At 37.5% G+C, this 23,802-nt stretch overlaps 1 long non-coding RNA gene across 1 annotated transcript; it reads left to right on the forward strand.

Annotated features, from left to right (window-relative positions):
- The first annotated feature begins 13,356 nt into the window (after positions 1 to 13,356).
- On the forward strand, positions 13,357 to 22,955 carry LOC104241833 (uncharacterized). Its single transcript, XR_714826.2, has 3 exons — positions 13,357 to 15,366; positions 21,089 to 22,615; positions 22,726 to 22,955. It is a non-coding gene; the product is annotated as an uncharacterized lncRNA (long non-coding RNA).
- The last annotated feature ends 847 nt before the right edge of the window (positions 22,956 to 23,802 follow it).

Below are 23,802 nucleotides of genomic sequence, written 5' to 3' on the forward strand. Positions count from 1 at the left end.
GACATTCTGGAAAATCTCAAAGAAATGTTCGGAGATCAGAATCGTGCGGCTAAGCAGACTGCCATGAAAGCCCTTCTGAATACCAAAATGGTTGAAGGTTCATCGGTCAGGGACCATGTTCTGAAGATGATGAGTCTTCTGAATGAACTGGAGGTCCTTGGAGCTAACATTGATAAGGACACGCAGGTTGAAATGATCCTGCAGACTTTGCCTGACAGTTTTCAGCAATTTCGCCTGAATTATAACATGAACAAAATGGATTTGTCCCTTGCGAAATTGTTGAATGAGCTGCAGTCGGCAGAGACTATTATCAAGTCCCAAGCTCCTCCCGTGGCATTGAATTTTGAGGCAGGTTCTTCTTCTAAGCCGAGAGGCGGGCAGAAAAAGAAAAAGGCTCAAAAACCCTCTGTTGGTGGCGCGACTGCTGGTGTGAAAAAGGCTAAGGGCAAGTGTTATCACTGCAAGCAGCCCGGGCATCATAAGAAGCAGTGTCCAACTTATCTGGCCAAGCTGAAAAATAAACCAGGTGATTTACATCTACTTGTCGTTGAAACATTTTTAGCGGCTGTTTCTACCATGTCATGGTGTGTAGATTCGGGAGCCACTAATCATATCTGCACTTATTTGCAGGGGTTTCAGGTAACGCGGCGGCTAAGTAAAGGAGAAATCAATGTTTATCAAGCAGACGGTTCAGCAGCCCCAGCTTTAGCATTAGGAAATATTAGTATTTCGTTTGGTAGTGGTAGAGTTTTAGCTTTAAAAGACACATTATATGTACCTTCCGTTAGAAGGAATTTAATTTCGGTTTCTAGCGCTATGAGAGATGGTTATGATTTTAATTGTCATGACGTTGATAAATGTGTTATTACTCATAATAAGCGTTATCTCTCTTCGGCTACATTGATTAATGGTCTTTTTGTTGTTGACTCTATTCCTAAACCGTTACCACCTAAAGAACTGAATAATGTTGATTTACCAAGCAAGAGAAAACGTTCTTCTGAATTGAGTGAAACATATTTATGGCACTTGCGTTTGGGTCATATAAATCTGAACAGAATTTCCAGGTTGGTCAAGGATGGACCTTTAAGTTCATTGAAAGTGGAGGCACTACCAACTTGTGAATCTTGTTTAGAAGGGAAAATGACAAAACGAAATTTCCCCTCAAAAGGAAATCGGGCAAGTGATAAATTAGAATTAATTCATTCTGATTTGTGTGGTCCAATGAATGTCCAAGCAAGAGGTGGTTTTGAGTATTTTGTGACTTTCACAGATGATTACTCAAAATATGGATATATTTATTTGTTGCGTCGAAAGTCTGAATGTTTTGAAAAGTTCAAAGAATTCAAGACTGAGACTGAAAAGCGACATAATAAACATATCAAGACACTACGATCTGATCGTGGTGGGGAGTACCTCTCTACAGACTTTATTGGTTATTTATCAGAATGTGGAATTACATCTCAATTATCTGCACCTGGAACTCCACAACAAAATGGTGTAGCTGAAAGAAGAAATAGGACTCTTATGGAAATGGTTAGATCAATGATGAGTTATTCCGATTTGCCTTCGTCTTTTTGGGGACATGCCTTAGAAACGGCGAATTATGTTCTGAACTTAGTTCCTTCAAAGTCAGTACCCTTGACCCCTACAGAATTGTGGACTGGGCGCAAGCCTAGTCTGCGGCATATTCGAGTTTGGGGTTGTCCGGCACATGTGCTAAAGGGGAAAACGGATAAATTGGAGGCAAGAACGGATGTATGCGTGTTTATAGGTTATCCAAAAGGGACGAAAGGTGGTTTATTCTATTGTCCTAAAGAGAAAAAGGTAATTGTTAGCACAAATGCCAAGTTTCTAGAAGAGGACTATTTGATGAACCATGTTCCTAGAAGTAAACTCGTTTTACAGGAACTCAACAAAGGAATGGAAACTCAGTCATCTGAAAATCAAAACGACCATATCCAAACCCCGGAAGTCGATTTTGACATACCATTGCACTTTAGTAGTGGGAGAAATGTCAATAGACTTAATGTACCACAAGAACAAGTGCCCGCAGTCATACTACCACAAAGTAGTGGGAGTCATGTTGAGCAGACTGCACAACAGGAAGAAGTCGTTGATATCCCTGTGGATAGCATGGAGACTCAGGTTCCTGATGATGTTGTGGTTCAACCACAAAATCAACGTGATGTAGTTGCAACTGATGTAGTGCGTAGTTGTAGTGGGAGAGAAATAAGACAGCCAGTTCGTTACACGCTCTTGGGAGAATCATATGATAGGATCCCTGAGGAGCCTACCTCCGAACCTGTCAATTACGACCAAGCACTACATGATAAGGATGCCGATAAGTGGGTTGCTGCTATGAAATCAGAGATGGAGTCTATGTACTCTAATCAGGTTTGGGATCTTGTAGAACCAACTGATGGGGTTAAACCCATTGGATGCAAATGGATCTATAAGAAAAAGAGAGGTGTAGACGGAAAAGTACAAACTTTTAAAGCAAGGCTTGTAGCGAAAGGGTTTACTCAGAAAGAAGGGATTGACTATGAGGAAACCTTCTCGCCGGTAGCCATGCTTAAGTCTATAAGGATTCTCTTATCCATTGCTGCTCATTATGATTATGAGATTTGGCAAATGGATGTCAAGACAGCTTTCCTTAATGGAAGTCTTGATGAGTGCATCTATATGATGCAACCAGACGGTTTTATGGAAAGTGGCAAAGAGCACATGTTGTGTAAGCTTAAAAGGTCCATTTATGGACTAAAACAGGCATCTAGGGCATGGAACACTTGTTTTGATAAGGCGATTAAAACTTTTGGTTTTGATCAGTGTCTTAACGAATCTTGTGTATACAAAAAGTGGGATGGGGACAAAGTGGCATTTTTGATCTTATATGTAGATGACATACTGCTCATAGGAAATAATGTGGGCATGTTGAATTCAGTTAAGCAGTGGTTGTCCACACATTTTGATATGAAAGATTTGGGAGAAGCGGCTCATATCCTTGGGATCAAACTCTTGCGAGATCGCAAGAAAAGGATATTAGGCTTGTCCCAAGGTCTTTATATTGATACAATACTCTCCAGGTTTAGCATGCATGATTCCAAGAAAGGATTCCTTCCTTTCAGACATGGAATTTCTCTATCTAAAGATCAGTCTCCTAAGACTGATGAAGAGATAGAAAAGATGAAGGCGGTCCCTTATGCATCAGCTGTGGGGAGCCTCATGTATGCTATGTTATGCACTAGGCCTGATATCTGCTTTGCCGTTGGCGTTGTTAGCAGATTTCAGTCTAATCCTGGGAAAGAGCATTGGACGGCGGTTAAACATATAATCAAGTACCTGAAAAGGACTAGGGATTACATGTTGATCTACCAATCGGATGACCTGGTACCTATTGGGTATACTGATTCGGATTTCCAATCAGACAGAGATTCTAGAAAGTCTACCTCAGGTAATGTGTTTACTCTTGGAGGTGGAGCCATAAGTTGGAGGAGTATCAAGCAAACTTGTGTTGCTGATTCCACCATGGAAGCCGAATATGTGGCAGCCTCTGAGGCAGCCAAAGAGGCAGTTTGGCTCGGTAACTTCCTGAGAGCGTTGGGTGTGGTTCATTCGATTCAAGCACCAATTACGCTTTACTGTGATAATAGTGGTGCGGTTGCAAATTCAAAGGAGCCACGAAGCCATAAGAGGGCAAAGCACATTGAGCGTAAATATCATTTAATTCGTGATATAGTGCAGAGAGGGGATGTAGTGGTCACCAAGATTGCGTCAGAGAACAACTTGGCAGATCCGTTTACTAAGAGCTTACCACAGAAGACTTTTGATAAGCATGTAGAAGGAATGGGTGTCAAAATTGTAGACGCATGGTTATTAGTCTAAGTGGGAGATTGTTAGAATATACTATAAGCCATGCGTATTGTTATAGTATTCTTTATGAACAATTATTTATTTACTTGTTTAAATTCAATAAAGTTTCATTTTAAATAGATCATGTGTTGGTTTGTGCGTCCATTGCTTACATAGTAGATGATTTAGTGTATAGAGTTTAGCTTATACACGGAAGATTAAATCATCGGTTCTTGTAAGACATAAAAGTTAATGTTCACAATCTAATGATGGAATTGGACAAATCATCGGAATGATTGTAGCACAAGATTAAATATAATTTATCTTAATTATGGGAATGGTTTAATTCCAACTTCTTGTGCTAGTACATTTTGTATGTATTGAACGGATCAAGTAGAGATGAGTATTTTATACTGACTTTATAAAATAATTTCTCTAGTCCATTTAATGTACTTATACTCTTAATCCTGATATAATTATTATTAGCTGTGTATGTCACTTGTTGTTTTGATTTATTAAAAGGCGAGATTCTTTCGCGAGTCAATAAGCCTGGTAAATTGGATAACAATGATATACATTGGCGAAGTAATAATTAGTTGATGGAATCCATGTCTCAATTTTGAGATTGATGATACTCCTTTATGAAAGCTTATAAGTTTTCATGTGTAAACCCGGCCGGTGGATTTTGTATCCGACACATGAAATAAGTTAAGTGTAAGTCTAAAGGAAGTAATCAATAAATTAAATAGTCAGTAATTTAATTTGATTGATTAGTATCTGAATCTTAACATGGGGAGTTAAATAAGGTTTTATGGAAGAATTTCGAAATTGAACTAAGGAGTGCAATTACGAATTTTTAGTGGAATAATTCGTAATTTATTATGATGGAAATTAGTTTCAGAATTTCGAAATTAACATCATAATAGGAAGCCTTGTTAATTAAATTCTGTGGTCCCTACTGTGCCTAAATAATAGAAAATAGTGGAAACTGTTACTTAGTGGGAAAGAAAACGTGGAAACCGTCCCTTAGTGGGAGAAGGAAACCTAACAGGTTTTGAAAACCGTCCCTTAGTGGGAGAAGGAAACCTAACAGGTTTTGAAAACGGTTTTGACCTAAAAACGCAGCTATATATATGGATATAAGGGCTGGACGTTTTTTACATGATTCTGACTGAGGTTTCTACTAGAATTTTGACCACACAAAATTCTTTTTTTCGGTTATTGTTTGGGTAACACAGTAGAAGACTGTGGAAATCTGCTAGTGTGTTTTCAACTGAGGAACTGGAAAACGACCTAGATTTGTTGTGTTTACGCTTCAAGAGGTAATCCTAAAATCTCCATACATGCTAGTTGTTTAGATTACACGTGAATAAGATTCTGTTATTGCTTCCGCTGTGGTATATATTCCATCAGGAGATACTGAAGGAAATGCCTCATCAGATAAACCTTGTGTTGACTGTGACCGAGCTACCATTATTATTCAAATTTGGACTTACTTGTGGATCATAGCATTTTGGAGGTGTCTATTGGGATATGTACAACAAAGAAGGATCTACTTTGGAAGTACTACCGGTTAACTTCAAGTTTTGTGAAGTCATTGAAGGCTCATAAACCTGCCAAGTTGGAATGCATCAAAGACCTTTATGGAGTGATTTCCTTTTATTATGCTTTCAGGGTCCTATCAGATAAGTTATTTGCCTATTTGAGCCTTTTCAAAGCAACTGGGAGACTGATGAATTAAATGAGTTAAGTAGTACTCAATTAGCTTATGCATCCACAACTAGAAGAAACACTTTGTGTAGTAGTATTATTCCCAACCTTGAGGATAATGTACTTTTTCAGTGAAAGTTGATCTTCCTCGCGAAGAAGGCATCATAATCCAAATGTGTTTGGTTTTACAAGCAATTCATGAAGTTGGTCTGTATATTGTTGGAGACATTTTCAGGATGCTTATGCCTCAAGAGCCAGGAAGTTACTACAAAGCCAAGAGAGGCAACTAGCCAGTGCAGGGACAAAGGTTTTTATAGGGGGATGGAATGTAACGAATGGAAATGAAGAAAATAGGCCCTAGTTTAGAATAATTACACTTGAGTCCCAAAAATAGTTGTTGCGTTGATGTTTTACCCCAAAGTTAGCTTTTTGCACTTTTTCCCCTGTTCTTTAAATACATGTTATGATTATTTTCAAAGACAAAATTGAGTCTTTTCCTTTCTCTGCATTTCATTTCCTTCTTTTTTAGTCGTTACGTATGTATACCAAGATTCATTGGACCAGGTTTCTAAAATTTGATGCAACTGTTTAGCCAAATTACGAAGGAAGATCTTTCCGCTATCACGTGTTCTTCTTATTTTATTATATTTCTATTCCCACTACTTGTAAGTAGTATTATTATTAAAATAAATAAATAGGAGCAGCACATATATTCATTTAATACTTGTGTGAACATTAATACACTAAGTCAAGAATCAAAAATATAATTTGAAAGAAAAAACTATCGATAAAAAGAAGTGAAACCACGAAATCAGGAAAAAGTAAAGCATCAACTAGGCTGAACATTAAGCAAAACTAAATCCCCACCCGCACCCGCCCCGCAACCATAAAATCTCAAACCCGCACCGCCCTGCTAACGTTCAAACCCGCCCCGCCCCGCCCCATTGTCATCCCAATTCAAAACAATATCTAAACTAATGCGACACCAAAAGAAATCCTAAATTCAAAAACTAACTTGAAATTAATAAATTAAGTGCCAGTTTGGATATAAAATTTGATGGAAGATTTTTCCAAAAAAAATTCACTTTTTTCGAAATCAGCATTTCGTAAAACTTTCAATTTTCACTTGAAGATTCATTTTGGAAATTTTCAAAAATTTGAAAAACTGCAAAAAACTGTTTTTCAAAATTTTCACTCAAATCACAAAACTTCAAAAACAACCCAAACTAAAATTTATGTCCAAACACAACTCTAAATTTCAAATGTCATTTTCACTTGAAAAAATATTTCACCATTTTTTCGAATTTTACAATTCTTATGTCCAAACGCCTACTAAAGAATGCAAAGAAAAAAAACTTAAGGAAAATGAAGCATAAATGTCGTGATGCCGCCCAAAGATACCATTATGCAAGCTAACGGTAAACCTCGTGTTGGTATTATTTTAAATTTTATAATGCAAAGTCAAAGATTTCTTTGTAGTACCTTTTTCTTCTTTTACTTCTTTGTCTTCTGTTAAAGACAAAGTGTCCCTCATTGGTTGTGAAAAGTCTTTATCTTCACTTTAAAATGAATTACTCTTTGTTGAACTTGTAAAGAGCTAGTAAAAAGGAGTGGTCTCGCGCACATGAGAAGTTGGTATTGAAGCAAAACGGGTCGATTTCCCCGTGCGCGCGAGATATATGTGAGGCCTAATACAAATCTAGTTTTGCTAAAATTATTTCTTCAATTTTTGAGCTTAGCAGAAAAATGTCCAAATACATGCTTACCAGAATATGTCCAAATTCTTTCTCTTTGAATTGGATTTTGTAACGTTCAATTTATTATTTTGTAACAGCCATGATTTAATTCTTGTAACAACCATGATTTAATTCTTGTAACAGTTGTAGTTAATTGCGCAATAGCTCCATTTAGTTTCTGTAACAGCTACAGATTAATTTCTTCATTTGTAACTGTTTAACAGCTTTGCCTATAAAAGGTAGTCTTCTTTGTGAATAATCTGACATAGAAAAAACATCTTCATACTTTTATCTACTTCATCCGAATTCTGAGCAATAGTTTTGTGCAAATTCTAAACTTCCAGCCACGAGTGCACGTGTTTGGAGGTACTGTGGACCTTGGAGAGTGATCGGTCTTAACGATTTGCACCCAGTCGGGCCGAAATTGCTTCCAAGGCGACACAGTATTTTTGATAAGTTGTTCTTGTTTCCTTCTTGTTCTTAGTCAATATTATCTACTCATTTTTCTTACAAGTTGAAAGCGATTTTACATACAATATTGATTAATGGCTATCACTTTGAATAAAACACTTCTTGATCTGTCAAAGCTTGAGCCTTTAGATGACAACAATTATAAGAGTTGGTCCCAGAAATTTTTAATTTTCTTTGAACAATTAGAAGTTGATTACGTTTTGTTTAATGATCCTCCTGCTGATATTGTTGCTGATAGTTCTAATTTTGTTAATATTTGTTGTTGCTGATGATGCTGCTAAGAAGAAATTTGAAAAGGATAATAAAACTGTTCGAGGGCATCTTCTTAACCATATGACTAACCCTCTCTTTGATTTGTTTATAAACTATAAATTTGCCAAAGTCATATGGGACAGTTTGGACAAGAAATACGGTGCAGATGATGCCGAGAAAAAGATGTTACTGGAAAGTGGATCAAGTTTCAGATGGTTGACGATAAGACAATCATGGAGTAGGTTCACGAGTATAAGAACTTGACTGCTGATGTTTTGAACGAGGGCATGGAGATGTGTGAGATTCTTTAGGCTAATGTTCTGCTTGAAAAGTTTCCACCTTCCTAGAGTGATTACAGGAATCAACTGAAACACAAGAAGAAAAACTTAACTCTTCATAAACTGATCAGTCACATGAGGACTGAGGAAGAAAATCGTCTTAAAGATGAGGAGTCTGAACGGCGTGAAGATAAGATGTAATCTCTCTCTCTCTCTCTCTCTCTCTCTCTCTCTCTCTCTTAATTCTTCTAAAGCTAACCTTGTGGAATCTTCTAGTACTTTTGTGAAAGACAGGTTTAAAGGAAAATAGAAGAAAGGCCAGAAGAAAGGACGTGTGAAGAAGCAAAATTACTTCAATAAGCCATAGGGCCATATTCAAAAGTCGAAAGAACCTTGCTATGTCTGCGGCAAAATTGGTCACAAGGCTTTTTAGTGCAACCAGAGACAAGGACAAAGCTCAAAGAATGGAGAAAAAGCTCCAGTCCAAGCTAACCTTACTAAGGGTGGTGATGTTATTGCTGTTGTGGTTGTTGAGGCGAACATGGTGGCTAACAAGACTGACTGGATATTAGACGCAGGCGCTTCAAGGCATCTTTGCACCAACAAGGAGTTGTTTCACGACTTTGAGGAATCTGTTGATGGCGAGTGTGTCTACATGGGTAACTCCACTATAACTGGAGTTATGGGTAAAGGAAAAATTCTCCTTAAGTTAACTTCTGGAAAAACCTTAGCCTTGAACAATATTCTGTATGTACCTTCCCTTCGTAGAAACTTAGTTTCTGGTGTGTTTCTCAACAAAGCAGGTCTTAAACATGTTTTTGAATCTGATAAAGTTGTTATTTCTCGTCGGGGAGACTTTGTTAGGAAGGGTTACTTAGTGGGGGTTTGTTTGTATTTAACATCGCTCAAGAGATTAATAATGATGCTAGTACTTTAAATTCTGCTTATATTGCTGAGTCTATTGATTTGTGGCACGGTAGACTAGGTCATGTTAATATTGCTTCTATTAAATGACTTAGAAAAATGAAATTAATTCCTGCAGTTAATGTTGATAATTTTTCTAAGTGTCCTATTTGTGTAGAAGCAAAACATACCAAAATGCCTTTTAAGAATGTAACTAGTATAAAGACAGAATTGCTTGAACTAGTGTATTCAGACTTAGCAGATTTCAAGAACACTGTTAGTAAGGGTGGAAAGAAATACTACATCACCTTTTTAGATAACTTCTCTAAATACACTAAGATATATCTTCTTAAGTCAAAAAATGAGGTTGAAAGCATGTTTTTGAAATACAGGGCAGAAGTAGATAATCAATTAGATAGAAAAATCAAGAGACTTAGGTCTGACAGGGGTAGTGAATATAGTACTAATACTCTAGAAGCCTTTTGTGAGAAAAATAGTATTATACATGAGGTTAGTGCTCCCTATACTCCCCGAATGAAAAAATAGAACCCTTAAGGAAATGATGAATTTTATGCTTTTGAGTTTGGATTTATCTAATAATATGTGGGGGGGGGAGGGGGGAGGAAGCTGTTTTATCTGCATGTTATGTTCTTAATAAGGTCCCTCATAAGAAGTTAGATAAAACTCCATATGAGTTATGGAAAGGGTTTGCCCCTAACTTGAAAATTCTGAAGGTGTGGGGGTGTTTGGCTAAGGTTGGTTTACCTAATTTTAAATAAGTAACTGTTGGACCCAAAACTTTTGATGCTATTTTTATTGGTTATGCTCAAAATAGTGATGCGTATAGATTTATGTCTTTGAATGATAATTCTATTTGTGAATCAAGAGATGCAAAATTTTTTGAGCATGTTTTTCTATTGAAAAATAATGTGCCTAGTGATGTGCCTAATAATGCTTCTACATCTACGTCTGTTAATTCTCATATTGTGCCTTCTTCTAGTGTTACTACTAATGAGCATGAAAATGAACTTAGAAGAAGTAAGAGGCGAGAATTGAAGCTAGCTTTGGTCCTGACTTTATTACTACTTTCTTGACTGAAAATATTGATCTTGATGTGTTGAGTGATGAATTAGTGTCAATCTATTTAATATAAGAAGACCCTAAGACATACAGGGAAGCAATGAGGTCAATAGATGCTAGTTTTTGGAAAGAGGCCATCAAAAGTGAATTAGACTCTATAGTTTCTAATCACACTTGGCGTTTGTCTGATTTGCCTAAAGGTTGTAAACCCATAAGTAGCAAGTGGATATTTAAGAAGAAATTGAGACCTGATTGTACAATTGAGAAACATAAGGCTAGACTTGTTATTAGGCATTTTAACCAAAAGAAAGACATTGATTATTTTGACACTTATTTTCCTGTGACAAAGATAGCGACTATTAGAACTCTTGTTGCTTTAGCCGCTACTCATAATTTAGTGATACATCAAATGGATGTTAAAACGGCTTTCCTAAATGGTTATTTAGAGGAAGAGATCTATATGTCTCAACCTGAGGGATTTGTGATCCAAGGACAAGAGAATAAAATATGCAAATTGAGAAAGTCTTTGTATGGTCTAAAGTAGGCACCTAAGCAATGGTACGAAAAGTTTAATAGCACATTAATGGGTAATGGTTTGTTGTTAATGCATCTGATACTTATGTTTATTCCAAGATGATAGGATCAGATTGCGTTATTATATGTCTGTATGTGGATGACATGTTAATCTTTGGCCCTAATATGAATGTTGTTAATGAGACTAAGAATTTTTTGTCTTCTAAATTTGAAATGAAAGATCTTAGAGAAGCATATGTGATTTTAGGGATTAAAATCAAAAGAACTTCTAATGGTTTTTCATTGTCTCAGTCTCATTATATTGAGAAAATGTTTAAAAGGTTTAATTGTTTTGATGTAGCACCTGTGAGAACTCCTTATGATCATAACATACACTTGAAAAAGAATAAGAAATCTAGTATTTCTCAAACTGAGTATGCTAAGATAATTGGTAGTGTAATATTTCTGATGAATTATACACGACCTGATATTGCTTATGCTATTAGTAAATTGAGTAGATATACTCCCAATCCTAGTAGTGAACATTAGAATGCTCTTCATCATTTGCTAAGGTATTTGAGAGGTACTATGGATTGGTGTTTGCATTTTAAGAAATTTTCTGATGTTTTAGAAGGATTTTGTGATGCAAACTGGGTTAGTGGCAATGATGTTGTTAGTTCCACTAGTGACTATGTATTTACTTTGGGTGCATGTGCTATTTCTTGGAAGTCTTCAAAACAGACTTGTATAGCACGATCTACTATGAAGTCTGAATTCATTGCTCTTGAGTTAGCAGGGTAAGAAGCCGAGTGGTTGAGAAACTTATTGGCAGATGTGCCTTTATGGGGAAGACAAGCTTCACCAGTTTCTCTACATTATGACTCACAGGCAGCAATTGGAATTGCCAAAAATAGTGTGTACAATAAAAAAAAAGACATATTAGCATTAGGCATGGTGTGGTAAAAAAGTTGTTGAAACATGGTGTTATTTCTTTGGAATATGTAAGATCCGAAAGAAATTTGGCGGATCTTTTAACCAAGGTTTGACAAGGAGAGTTATCCTTGAAACGTCGAGGGGAAGGGGCTAAAGCCCATGGATTGAGGAAGTATGATGGATACCCGTTTGTGTGGCAACGAAGCCATATGAGACCTCAATATGCACACCATTTCGTATTCCTATGGTGTATGGTAGTGCTTTATATGGTTGAGCTTATTTTGCTCTTAATGATTCCATAGCCTTAAGGTGGTCTATATGTAGATAGACTTGATGAAATTACCTACGTGAGTGTACCTGTACGGTCGTCTTTTATGAAAGGCTTGGGATGTCTTTCTAGAGCACTCATGAGATCCAAGGTATGTGCATGACCATAAAAGTACTTTGTTAGCATCATGGAGTTTGCTTAGAATTAAGGATATATAATGTATTGTGGGGGTCTCAACTAATGTCCATTCAGTTCAAGAGTACTTAACTTTCTGAATGTTAGTTGTTATCTCATTTCACTAAGTGTCAATTCAAATCGAAAGATATTGACACTTAAGTACATATTCCTTCTTTTGCCAATAATTGTTCTTATTCTATTATTGTCTTTGATTAGTGGAGGATTGTTGGTATTATGTTATATTTTATAATGCAAAGTCAAAGATTTCTTTGTAGTCCTTTTTTCTTCTTTACTTTTTTCTCTTTTGTGAATGACAAAGTGTCCCTCATTATAATGAATTACTCTTTGTTGGGCCTGTAAAGATCTAGTAAAAGGGAGTGGTCTCGCGCACATCAGAAATTGGTCCTGAAGGCAAAACGGGTCGATTTGCCCCCTCCCCCCCATATACATGAGGCCTAATCCAAATCTAGTTTTGCTAAAATTATTTCTTCAATTTTTGAGCTTACCAGAAAAATGTCCAAATACATGCTTACCAAAATATGTCCAAATTCTTTCTCTTTGAATTAGATTTTGTAACGTCCAATTTATTATTTTGTAACAGCCTATGTACCATTACAAGTAGTGCAGAAGTATAGTATGAGTACGTAAATCAGTACGTACCCAGTAAGTATCTAGTCTAACCTCGAAGAAGTAGTAACGAGGGGTCGACAACGATACTTACTAGTGGTCCAATATTTAATATACATGAAAATAGACAAGCATGAAACACAACAAGTAGAGATGAAGTAAATAATGTAACTAACATGATCCTTCAACAAAATAATTGTTGACGGCCAATTTTGACCCTCATTTTAGAAACTAATTTACTTACACTTATTAATTTTTAATAAATATGTTAAAGATATTTTCTAAACAATAATATCTATTTTTATAAAATTAAGTAATTAATGGCGTTAATTAATAATTTAGTAACTATAATTATAAATACATTATCTTTACTATTTACTATTTTTGAAATTATTAAAATAATTTTCATGTGCATCACATAAGCTTATAATTAATTTAACAAGTTGTTTCTCAATTTTTTGGCAACATAGTCTATTATTTCAAAATAAATCTGAAATTAGTGTGGTAAATAGGAAAATAAAGATTGAGTTTTAGGGGAAAAGCTGTCCCTGACCTAATTTCTCTCCGTACAAGTGCAACTGCTGGAACAGTAATGCAGTCAAGTGTCTGTGGCTACTGATCCATCGTCCGGTGGTGGAAACCCACCAGACCACCTCCAAACGATACCCCTTTAGAACCAACATCAACTCCAGCAAAGCAATATCCGAAAGATCTCCGCGACAGCTACAGATGTGCAATATGGGACAGTTTTCAATGTAGCAAACAACCAACTGGCTGTTCAAGATGTAACCTCCCTCGATTCTGGATATAATCGAATCATTGCAAACACAGGAAACTCCTTTCTAGAACCACATCACTCCCCCAACCACAATCTGCAAGACCCACAAGTGTCCCAAGTAGTCGCGCATGGAGCTCAAGATCAATACCAATTGATTGGAACAGATACAAGGAGTGTTTCTGGATTGCCCAAGGGACATTGCGATGGCAAAAATACCACAACAATTCAAAATACTAACTTAAAAGACTCTCAGATAATAGTTGTTCGAGGAAATGCTTCAAAAGACTATGCATAAATTGGAAGGGACATCTGTTCGTCAGTCCTCCCAAAGTGAAGTTGAAGGCAGTAATGAAGGATTTCTACACAGAAATAATGCAAACAATAATGATCATGCCCCCAGTGTTAACTTTTTCTACCAATTGAAAGAAATTGACGCACAAGGATAATCAGTTATCTATACACCAACCCAACACCAAATAACCAATGCCAAAAATGCCTTACCAAAATTATCAAGCAATTTTGACAAACCTGCTACTCCGATAACCAATATCCTACCCCCAGTAAGAGCCAAATTCCAACTAGCACCAGTAACAAAATACAACCAAATTACTCAAACCCAAGAATAAAACCATCAACCAATACACATCCCCCTTCACCCCGTGCAGTTAAACAATCCCATGTCACCAAACTGAGAGCTAGACACGAAGGTGAACTGGAACTAATAGCCTTCACTCCTCCCATAATTACTACTAAATAGGGCCAACCTGTTGTTATTTTCACTAGGGAAGACTATATGGTCAATCTTGCAGCTAGATGTAAATATACAATGGTTGAAAAGTTTTCAAGCACAATGCCTAGGATGGAAAATATTAGAAGAAGCTTTACGGCTCGGACTGAACTAAAAGGAGTCAAAATTGCTCACTTCAATGCCAAGACTGTCTACATTGACCTTGACAACGAATATGATCATGTTACTGTTTGGACCAGGCAGACCATGTACATTTAGGGCCAAAGCTTGGAGTCCTAACTTTAAGCCGACTGAGGATTCCCCTATAGTTCCCACATGGACTGTCATACCTGAGTTACCTTGGCATTTCTACTATATGAAAATTCTCACTGGTCTTCTTTCTCCAGTTGGAAAAGCTTTACACCTTGATTTAGCATCATTCCAAAAAACTAGAGGAAGTGTTGCAAAAGTCAAAATCCAAATTGATCTCACAAAAACAAGACCTCGCCATGTTCGGTTGGGATTTGACGAGAATCAGGACGTGAATGGCGATGGATAATAACTTGAAATTTAATATGAAAACATACCAGACTACTGCATATACTGTAAGCACTTGGATCACACAATATATGCATGCCCAATAAGGGCTAAAGATGAAGAAACCAAGAAGAAAAAAGAAAATATTGGAGCAGAATCTCTCATTGAACACCAAAGCAACCACAACAATGAGGTACCATCAACATCCAATAACAACTAGATAACTCAACAACCACAAGGGAATCAAAAATCAAAACAAGGCAAGGATACCAAAACAGGAGAAAACAGGCAACCAAAAAAAACCAAAAAAACAGGGGTCTACTCCTCAACAGATGACTGGCAGACTCAAAAGGAAAAACATTTCAGAGGGCAAAATAATAAGAAGCAACAATAAAATTACAACCAGGAACAATCACCTGAGCAACAAAAGATGCATGCCACTAACAATTAGACCATAAAAACCAACCGAAACAGGAACACTACTCAACAATTTCAAGCAGGGCTTACAGACCAATAACAGCCCACAGGTATGCCTTCTGAATCCCTAAAATCTCCTCTAGGTGACCTGGAGAGAGGTTCTGAACATGTTCCTCAGAACCTTGTATCCCAATCCCCTATCCCCACTTTTCTGAACTCTTCTACTGAAGTTTATGGAGGAAAGGAGATTGGTCGGGGAAAACACATAGGTATTAGTACTGGGGATCCTAAAAGGGTAGGGCTTCCTCATATTTTGCATGAGTGTGCGTAAGCACCCGTGAATGACCTTAGGAATGACCTTCATACCACTGCTACCACTAATCAAACAGTTGAAGATTTGATAGAGGACTACATGAAAATCAATAGTGCAGCCTCAGACCAACCTAGTGATTTGTCATTGAAGATCAGGGGGATAGGTCTTACAAAATCTGATGTCTCCATTCAGAATCATAGCTAAAATGGGAAAGCTTCTCTTGAAAAGAAAGAAGTACAAATTACGGCAATAGATGTTCCAACTCATACTTCAACTAGAATGGAAAAAAGGAATCTACGGTTGAATGAGTATAAAGGAAATTTGGCACGAAGGAAGAGTTGGAAAGTCATCCTACTGGCCAGGCATTGGCCATTGTTGAAGGTGATCTGGTGAAGCTTTCTATTGGTGATCAATGTGGGAGTTTTTAGGTACTTGATAATATAATGAGATCTCCTAAACAAACAACGGTAGGGAAGATACCACAAGGCAATGGAATAATCACCTCTGGGTTTACAAGTAATCATAGTCTAGGTGATATTTATAATTTGCAGTTCAAAGAAATACAAGAAGCTATGAAGAAAAAGGAGATGAATACTAGATTATTGAAAGAGGATACAATGAAGTCAGAGTTGACCACCTTTGCTAGCAAAACGACACATGGGCAAAGTAATAATGCCATACAAATAGTTACTCCTGTGATTAAGGATCCTGGACTGTTGGCTGGGAAAACATTCAGTGTAACAAGTGGCATTTTGGCTAAAGGAATCCTTGTTAATAATAGGGGTTAAAGGGAGTTAGGAATGATAGCTAAAAATCATGAACTAAACCCATTGGTTATACAAATGGTAGATGAAGGGCAGTCTGAAGAGGAAGATTTGGGGGGGGGGGGGGTAAAGAAGGAATCTACAGCTGCTAACTTTCAACAAGCAATGAGAGATGGTGATATATCTCCCAAAAGTGGGACTATGAAGAAATTTACTGGCAAAGCCAGAAGGAGACAAAAGAAAGACATTAAAGACAGTGCACCTCAAAGGGTGCAACCAAAAAGGAGTGTCATCCCCCTTTTCAAGTAATCTTATGGATAATGCTCTAGTGTAGAATGTTAGGTCGATAAACACACAAAAAACTTTCAATAGGTTATTTACCCTGCATAGAAATACAATTTCTACTTGATAGGATTGATGGAACCATGGCAAGACATCAACAAGCTAGAGGAGTATAGAAGGAAACTAGGGTTTCACCATGCTTATTCTAATATAAATAGCAAGATATGGACTTTTGTTGACGAAGATATAGATGTAGACATTGTGATGGACATGGAACAACAATTGACATTGAAGTTTTTTCATATAAATCTGAGCAAGGAATTATATGTGACACTGGTTTATGCAAAATGTGATGTTGTGGAGAGAATCGAACTTTGGGATTCCATGTACCATTTAGCTTCAGATATGGAAGCCCCTTGGCTTGTAGGGGGATTTCAATGTGATATTATCAAAGGGGGAGAAATATGGAGGTCGTCATGTTTATTTGAGTGAAGTTGAAAACTTTGCACATTGTGTGGACACATGTGCACTGTATGACCTTGGCTTTAAAGGAAGTTTGTATACTTGGTGGAATGGTAGGTCTAATATAGATTGTATATTCAGGAGGCTTGATAGGTTTTGTGCTAACCAACAATTCCTAGATCTATTCCCAGCACTGGAAGTGGAGCACTTGATCAAATATGGTTCTGACCATGCCCCTCTAACTCTCTCTTGTAATATTGACACAGTACAAGTGAAGAAACCTTTCAAGTTTCTGAATTTCTAGACCAAACATGAATCTTTTCTGAAGGTGGTGAAGGACAATTGGGAAGCATCTATAATGGGGAATCCATTTGTGGTGTTTCAAAGTAAGATGAAGAAGGTGAAGACATCAATTGAAACTTGGAGCAAGGAGACATTTGGAGACATCTTCAAACAAATTTCAGCATTGGAGGATGTTATAAAGGTGCATGAAATGGAGTTTGAATTGCATCGAACAGCTCAAAATTGAGCTAAATTGCACAAGGTAGAAGTTGATCTTACTAGGTACTATCACCTTGAAGAAAAGTTCTGGAGACAAAAGGTTGAAATGCAGTGGTTTAAGGATGGTGATAGAAATACTAAGTTCTTTCATGCTCATGTCAGAGGCAAGAGAAAAAGACTGCAGGTATCCATAATTTTGGACAAAAATGACAACTGGATAGAATCATAGGAGGTAATGGCAAGGGGAGCTGTAGATTTTTTCCAAGCTCAGTTCACGGAAGAAAGAATTCCTACCAACTTTGATATTATTCATCATGTTCCAAGAATGATTTCGGCTAATCAAAATGCAAGATTATGGGAACACCTACCATGGAAGAGGTTAAGGCAGCAATGTATGGTTTGAATGGTGATAGTGCCAGCGGTCCAGATGGATTTACATGCCAATTCATAGCTGGGAGGTTATCTGTGATGACTTACTTAATATGGTTAGGGATTTCTTTGGTGGTGCAGAACTTCCAAAGTTCATCACTCACACAAACCTTGTGTTGATTCCAAAAAGAAAAATGTTGCTACATTTTCAGATATGAGGCCAATTAGTTTAAGCAACTTCTCCAACAAGATCATTTCCAGAGTGAACCATGAGAGATTAATAGAGATTCTGCCTTCATTAATCTCTCCTAATCAGGCTAGCTTCGTTAGGGGTTGGAGTATAGTGGAAAACATCTTACTTAGTCAAGAGATCATAATTGATATAAGATTGAGAGGGAAGCCTTCTAATGTAGTCATCAAATTGGACATGGCAAAGGCTTATGATAGAGTCTCGTGGTTGTTTTTGACAAAGGTGCTTAGGCAAATGGGCTTTGGAGAAGTGTTCATTGACATGATATTCATATTAGTGTCCAATAACTGGTACTCGGTTCTTTTGAATGGGCAGGCCAATGGTTTCTTCAAGTTTTTCAGGGGAGTTAAACAACGAGATCCTCTTTATTCATTATAGCAGCTGGTGCTTGGGAGAGCATTAGATGCTTTGTTTGATAATCCAGACTTTATAGGTTTTGGTATGCCAAAGTGGAGTAATAACATAAATTACCTCTCCCATGCAGATGATACTATCATTTTCTACTCATCTCACTTTGGGGAAGTACAACATATAATGAATGTATTGGAAGAGTATGAGGCAGCTTCAGGATAGAAAATCAATAAAGAAAGTCTTCCTTTTACATGCATGAAGGTGCACCTACAGATGAAGTAAACACTATCCATCTGATTATAAAGTTTGAAAGGCACCCTTTTCCCTTTACATATTTAGGATGTCCTATATTCTATAGTAGGAGACATAAAGATTTTTATAAGAACATCTTATTCAAAGTACAGGAGAGGCTATCATCATGGAAAGGAAAGTTATTATTAATTAGAGGTAGGGCAGTATTGATCTCTCATGTATTAGAAAGCATGCCAATATACCTATTGTCGGCTGTGAATCCACCAACATATGTGATTAACCAATTGCATAAGATGTTTGCTAGATTTTACTGGAGCAATTCAGGTAATGGTAGGACAAGACACTGGGCTTCATGAAAAAATTTATGTCTACCTAAAACAAAGGGAGGACTTAGTTTCAAATCCTCACATGAGGTGTATAAGGCATTGTTTGCCAAGCTTTGGTGGAATTATAGAACCAAAGACTCATTATGGTCTACTTTTATTAGAAATAAATACTGCAAGAAGATCAATAAAATGCTTGTACCGTGGAGCGTAGGATCCCATGTGTGGAAGAAAATGCTACAATTGAGGGACGAGGTTGAGCATCAAGTGTGGTGCCAATTGAAGAATGGAAACTCCTATTTTTGGTACAAAAAGTGGATTGGACTTGGAGCCCTTTACCATATTACAGGCCCTGACCATTAGTGTGATGAATCTGTAAGGTATGTTCATGATGTGGTGGACAGAGGGGTATAGAATGAAGTGCTACTGATGGAGTTGCTACCAGAGAAGTTAGCTGTTCATATTCGGGAGTCAATCACTCCACCCACAGATTACTCTATGAAAGATAAGCCTTGGTGGAAGCTGGAAACAAAAGGCAAATTTATTGTGAAATTTTCATGGCAATATATAAGGAAGAGAAGAGAAGAAAGCAAATTGTACAATTTTTTTTGGGCAAAGGGCCTACCTTTTAAGATAAGTTTTTTTATGTGGAGACTGTGAAAGGCAAAGTTACCATTAGATGACTGGTTCCAAAGGCTCGGGTACTTTACAACATCAAGGTGTCGGTGTTGTACAAATCCTAAAGAAGAGATAATGCCTCATATATTTCTAAAATTTCCAGCTGCAAGATTTGTTTGGAACTTCTTTGGTGCACCCGCAGGAATCAAAATAGAAGGAAAACAACTGGTACAATTGATAAATGAATGGTGGAGCAAACCTGTTAATGCAAGTCTTAAACCAGTGTATCAAGCTATACCAAGCTTGATTATTTGGCACTTGCGGAAGAAAAAAATTCTGGAAGGCATGGAAAGAATGTGTCTGTTAATAAGTTAATATTCCAGATTTCATCCTCAATTCAAATGATTCTGGATGACCGAAGAACCAAAAGAGATGCTGGTATAATATGGGGTCTCCCCCTCCAGTGGGATCAGAAAAGGTTGTATTAAAGTTTCGATCGGTTAATAACATGGTAATTGCCCTTGCCAGTACCGGAAGTGATAATAAAGGTGAGAAGACCAGGCTTTAAAGGCGTGACCACAAACTGAAAAGATCTACATGATAAGTTAGCACATCATATTCCCAAATTGAGATATACTAAGGTACTGTGGCAACTACCTACTGTGGGTTGGATTAAATGCAATAGAGATGGAGCATGTGGGGTAACAATGGAGTATCTTCATATGGGTTTTGTATAAGGGATGACATAGGAGATCTTATTTCTGCTCAGGAAAATGCAATTGAAGATGCAACAGATAATATAGCGGAGGCGCATGCTATCCTTGAGGCTTCAATGTACATCATACAAATGCAAACCCTCCATGTATATTCGAAATTGACTCTTTTACTCATTAAAAGAGTACTAGATGAATTTTGGGTACCCTCTTGGAACATAGCTAATCAAGTTGATGAAATCAAAGTATTAATGTCTAGAGGTGTATTTTAGGTAGTGCATGTATTGAGGGAAGGTAACAAGCTAGCTGATCATCTAGCTAACTTGACTCTGGAGCAGTAGAGCACATACAAATACACTCCTTTAGAGAATTAGACACACAAGGGAGGAAGATCTTAAACAATGACAAGCTCCAAATACTATACCTTAGGATTAAAACTGCCAAAGAATCTGTTAATGACTTGAAAAGATGATTCTTATGGGAGGATTTCTCACTGTAGAGAGGAGGAGAAGTAGGTTATTAGGAGGAAAGGGGCAACCAAATAGGGAAGGAAAGCACAATATACTTCCAATTCAAATCCTTAGGGAGGAGAGAAGGAAGATTTTTTCCACTAACACGTTTGCTGTCTTTGCAGGTACTGTGGAGGATTATTGGCTCAATGTTATGGCCAAATCTATTAGGGTGGTATTAGTATCCTTGATACTCATTCCCGGTAGATGCAACCACAAAATAAGTCAATTCAAAAATACACCCAACAACACAAAGAGAAGGGTGCACATAAGTATCACAAACTGGAGAAACATATATGTCCAGTATGATGGCAATGAGAGCAGATTGTTCAACCTTGTCAAGTCACAAACTTCTATTCGATGAAGAGGATTGCAAGAACAAATACTACAGATAGAAGATTTACTTACAAAAATTGAAACCTATAACATGGCTGAGTATAATCTATACACTAAAACAATGCTGCTACCAAGGACTAAAATGATACCAAGAAAAGTTTGGAGGTATGGAGAAGTACATGACATCAGGAGCCTACTGCGACACAACACTCATCCCAGGATGTTGAAGCTCCAGACCTGGAATACAACAGGATCTGGTGTTGCTGCTGCACATGTTTGGTACAACCAATGGCAGACCAAGATACAACATATAATTATCATATGGCCTATTATGCATACAAGCACATTTACTGGAAATATTAGGCTTCACTGCAGACAAGTTACGAGTAGTCCCTTTGCTGCCGGGATGCCTGTCCAAGCACAGAATTGGACGAAGTTGACTGGAAATTCACGATGCACTAGGTATTTTGGAGGGGGATGGGCTATATGTTTTGGCCAAATCTATTAGGGTGGTATTAGTATCTTTGATACTCATTTCCTATAGGTGCAACCACTACTTAGGCCAATCCATTAATACTCTCAATAAGGCAAAGAGAAGGCTACACATTAGCCTTAGCAACCTGACTCACTCCCAGGTATATTGTGAAGAATCCTTCGCGTGTAAATTGCCTCAAAGGCAGCCCGTGTCAACCTCAAATCTCATTTGTAGACATCATATGGAGTTTTATGATGATCAATACATTAAGTGCAAGTTCTCAGAATCACACGCAAAGAAAACCAGTTTTCCAAAATGATTTTGCAAGCTATGCTCAACTGGGCCGTGAGGTGAACCTGCTGGCCTGCTCTAGAGATAAGACTGCCACCATCTATGGGCCTTCCCCTCTAGCTGAAATATGGTGAAGTCCACCCCATTGGGCTCCATTATTCCTATATTATGCAGTCTCTCCCTTTAATGGTCAATGAAATCATGTGGGTCCTCTGACTGCTCACCGCAAAAGACAAAAGGATGAAGCCTAGTCCACCTGTCAACCCACTTCAGCTCCTCAACGGTCGTGGTCGGTCTAGTCTCTGCCCTATCCGCTGCAACCAGCTGAACCCTGCTTGCAGGAAGTGTACCTGAGGTTTGATATACATCAGCAACGTGCCTTGCACATGAGCAATAGGGGTCTGTGCTCCCCCTCCCACTTGATATATGGCCTAATCTGCTGGAAATAGTCCAACTTGAGTCATAGAATCCATGAACTGCAGCATGTAGCCCATGACATCCTGAAAGCCCAGTGCGATCATAAAGTCTGCTAGGGCTGGCTCGGCTGCAGGTACCAGATAAGTGTGAATTTTAACCACTTATTAGTACCTTCTTGCTTTAGTTTTAGTCCGAAAGTATAGATTTTTGTTCCCTAAACTAATAAAATTGTGTAAATTTCAGGCATGTTGGAGGAATGGAGCTTAACGAAGAAATCTAACTCAAAAAGGATTATTCCAACTCAAAAAGGCAAGAAGGAGAATTGGAGGCAAAAGTGCGGTCCGCAGAAGTAATTTTGCTACCGTAAAAGTACATATGCGGCTGCAGAAGGAAACTTGAATCCTCAGAGGAGTTTGAAGAAGCGTGGCCCGCACACCAAATTGTGCGGCAGCAAAAGCCAGTCACACTGAAAAGATTTAAAAAGTTTAGAGAAGGTGTGAAAAGACCAACTGTGAAGCCTCGTTAAAGTGCGGTCCACTGTCAAAAAGTGCGGCTGCAGAAGCTGAAGTGCAATCGTAAATGGAATTGTGGGGCCGGAGAATTCCTCTCGAGTCATGAGAAGAAGAAAAGTGCGGACCGCATATGGAATTTTGCGGCCGCAGAACCTTCCGAAGGGTATTTTGTTCAGCGAAATTCTGGGCGCTATAAATAGATGGGAAATACTTTTTTTAGGACAAGTTTTGTATTGTAAGCAGCTATATCGGTTATATTTTACATTTTTGGGAACATGGTTACAAATATTGAAGAACAATTATTAATTTTATCAATTAATTGTAGTTTATGGCTTTAATTACTTCTTCTACTTTGTTTCTTTTTCTTTCTAGCATGAGTAGCTAGATTTTATCTAGGGTTGTAACCCAACCCTAGTGTGTAAATCTTATGAGTTATTAATTTTAATGCTTGTTTATGATTTGGTATTTATTATTAAGCCTTGTTTATACCTTATTTCTAGAATTAATGGTTGCAAACATTGATACATGCCTATTTGACTTAGTTCTAACTTGAGAAAGAGGAACGTAGTCTAGAAAAACTTGGCTGACAAGGAATTGAGATAATTAAGGTTTTGGCTAGTTTGATTAAAGGGGTTGAACTAGAGATATGGAAAACCCGACTTGGACTCATATCAATTGTTTGGATTGCTACCAAATTGGAGTAGAGAAAGTCAATTTGGCATAATCATTCTATAACTGAGAGGTATTGAGTGGGTACTTGAGAATTGAGAGTTATAATATACCTCAATCCACAAAACAAGCATTACCT

The sequence above is a fragment of the Nicotiana sylvestris genome, chromosome 6 (genome assembly GCF_000393655.2).
Source record: "Nicotiana sylvestris chromosome 6, ASM39365v2, whole genome shotgun sequence".
NCBI lineage: Eukaryota > Viridiplantae > Streptophyta > Magnoliopsida > Solanales > Solanaceae > Nicotiana > Nicotiana sylvestris.